At 39.7% G+C, this 2,827-nt stretch overlaps 1 pseudogene; it reads right to left on the reverse strand.

The window, feature by feature from the left end:
- Window positions 1–856: 856 nt before the first annotated feature.
- LOC129082211 (importin subunit alpha-1-like) lies at window positions 857–2,453 on the reverse strand (annotated as a pseudogene).
- Between the last annotated feature and the right edge of the window lie 374 nt (window positions 2,454–2,827).

The raw sequence follows: 2,827 nt of genomic DNA on the forward strand, positions 1-2,827 counted from the left end.
TTTAATTCCAGGTTGGTTCTGGAAAGATGTCAGTGTGACTTCCACTCACTTCCCCACCATCTGGGTTCTCTCTGATTGATTTTCATATGTTGAATCAATGTAAAATTCTTGCTGATGGTGTATAATCATTTATTTCCTTTTTTATTAAATTTGTTGGAGTGTCATTGGTTCAGAAACCATAGAAGTTTTAATGAAACATCATCAGCACACTGCATTGTGTGCACATTGTCCCAAGCAAAATCTTTTTTTTTCCCCATACCCCTGCCCCTTTGCCCACCTCCAGCTTCCTTTCCCTCTGGCTAACACCACACTGCTGTCTGTGTCTGTGTGTTATACATGCATGTTTTTTGGTTAATCCCTTCCCCTTCTTCCATCCTGTCCCTCAACACCCCTCCCTTCTGACAGCTGTCAGTCTGATCCATGTATTCATGGCTCACTTTCTATTTTGTTCATTTTTTTTTGTTGTTGTTGTTCATTTGATTCTCTATATAAGTGAGATCATATGGTATTTGCTTTCCTCTGACTAGCTTATTTCACTGAGCATAATAATCTCCAGTTCCATCCATGCCTTTGCTAAAGGTAAGATTTCTTTTTTTCTTTTTTCTTTTTTTTTAATGGTGGAACTTAATCTTTATTTACAGGACACTGTAAGATAAGAAATTTCACATAGAAATAAGAAACCCATTGAGAGGAGAAGTTTCATACAGTATGTACAGTTTGGAACTGTTCAAGTATAGTTTCTTCGTAAAAAGTGCTACAATAACAAACCACATTTAAAAAGAGTTCTTAGTAGAGAAATGGTTAAGACAAACTTATACCAAACATAGTACACAACAAACAACACTTTATGCCTCAGCTGTACAATCTAGAAGTTAAAGGTCCCAGGAGTGCCATCCTGAACTTGAAACGTATAGTCATCAGAGGTAGTTTCTGGCACAACATTATGATATTCCTCTTCCTCTACAGAGAAATACTTCTCAGTCAAGTTCAATGAAGCTTTGTATACAGATTCATTTTCATGGTTTTGTAGAGCTTCAATTTTATCCAAACCTCCACATTCTTTGATCATTATACTAAGTTTTTCAGTTTCACCTAGTTTCCCAGCAGCCTGGAAGATATTTGAAATGGCATCCAGAATAACCAGGATAATTTTGGTGTCTTTCACAGTTAAGAGGTTCACCAATGGTTCTGTTATGCCACAGTGAACAAGGTATACAATCTGTTCAACTGTTCCACCACTTATATAGTTGGTCACAGCCCATACATCTTCCTTTTGTGTCTTAAAGTCTGCCTTAGACAGAACAACAATGAGGAATGGGACTAATCCATGATTCATAACTTGCTGTATCTGGTCCTGATGGGCTGCTGTGATATTTGACATTGTCCATGTAGCTTCCTTCTGAATATTAGTCTTAGAGTTCATTAACAGACTGGGAAAGACTGCAAGTGCTCCCACATCTATTACAACCTGAGTCTGTTCATCTGTCCCAGTGACAATATTTCCTATGGCTTTTAGTGCAGGAGTCACAATTGGCAATTTAGTAGCTCCCAGGAGCTTCACAAGTTGGAGCACAACTCCTGTTTTCACAACCATTTCAATCTGTTCATTTGGACCATCAGTAAGATAGGAGATGGCCCAGCAACTATCTGCTAATACTTCTGGGTCATCATGATGCAGGAGATGAACTAAAGTAGGAAGACTCTGCTCAACAGCATCTAATAGGGGTGCAGGATTCTTGTTGTGACAAAGGTTTGAAAGTCTTCAGGTAAGATTACATAAGTACCCACATGCTACAGATGACATATCAGGAACTGCAAGAAGAGCTAACAGAGGATCAACTGCACCGTACTTGATAACCAAGTCTCGGAAAACCGAACCATCACCTGCAATGTTTCCTAGAACCCATACAGCTTGTTCACTGATGTGAGCATGGGGAGATACCAACAAAGAAATGAATGCTGGGATAGCACCTCTATCTACTACAGCCTTGGTCTGTTCCGATGTTCCGGAAGCAATGTTCGTGAGGGCCCAGGCAGATTCTACAATGGGACTACAATCAGTTCTGCCCAAGAAGGACACAAATTATGGAATCAAACCAGTCCGGATTATGTTGTCTATGGGTGGTTGTTTTTTCCCTAGAAAGCAGTTTCCTTGCAGCCTGGGTAGCTTGGAGTTGGCTTTCCAAATTGTTGCTATTTATGCCTTTGACAATGTCCTCAACAGACCAATGTATAGTGCCCTGGTTGTTGCAGTTTTCCTGCAGTGGAGAAGTAGCATCATCAGGAAATGAGCTTACATTTTTCCTTTTCAGCATCTGTTCAGCCTTCTTAGCTTTTCTCAGCTCCACATTAACTTCTATTTGGCAACGTCTCATTTCCGTACTGTCTTTCCCCTTGTTCTTAAATCTGTTAAGGCAGGCAGCTGGTGAATTAGCATTCTCATTGGTGGACATGGTTATGAGACAAAGGGAGATAGCTACGCAGCCGGTTTAGTCTTTTCACAGGAGACAGTGCGAGGTGCACAGGCTGTGGTTTGGTTGCTCTGAAAACGTCCAACAGTGATCAGCACAAAGACCTTGTCTCTTTTTTCCTTTTAATTTTTTTTATAGCTGAATAGTATTCCACTGTGTAAATGTACCACAGCATTTGTATCCATTCATCTACTGATTGTCATGTAAGCTGTTTGCAGATCTTGGCTATCGTAAATAATGCTGCAATGAACATAGAGGTACATATATCATTTTGAATTAGTGTTTCAGGTTTCTTAAGATATATTCTCATCAGATGTGTCATTGGCGAAAATGTTTTCCCATTCAGTAGGTTGTAT

The sequence above is a fragment of the Pteronotus mesoamericanus genome, unplaced genomic scaffold, assembly GCF_021234165.1.
Source record: "Pteronotus mesoamericanus isolate MK-2021 breed Mesoamerican mustached bat unplaced genomic scaffold, CSHL_Meso_final scaffold_12, whole genome shotgun sequence".
Classification (NCBI taxonomy): Eukaryota; Metazoa; Chordata; class Mammalia; order Chiroptera; family Mormoopidae; genus Pteronotus; species Pteronotus mesoamericanus.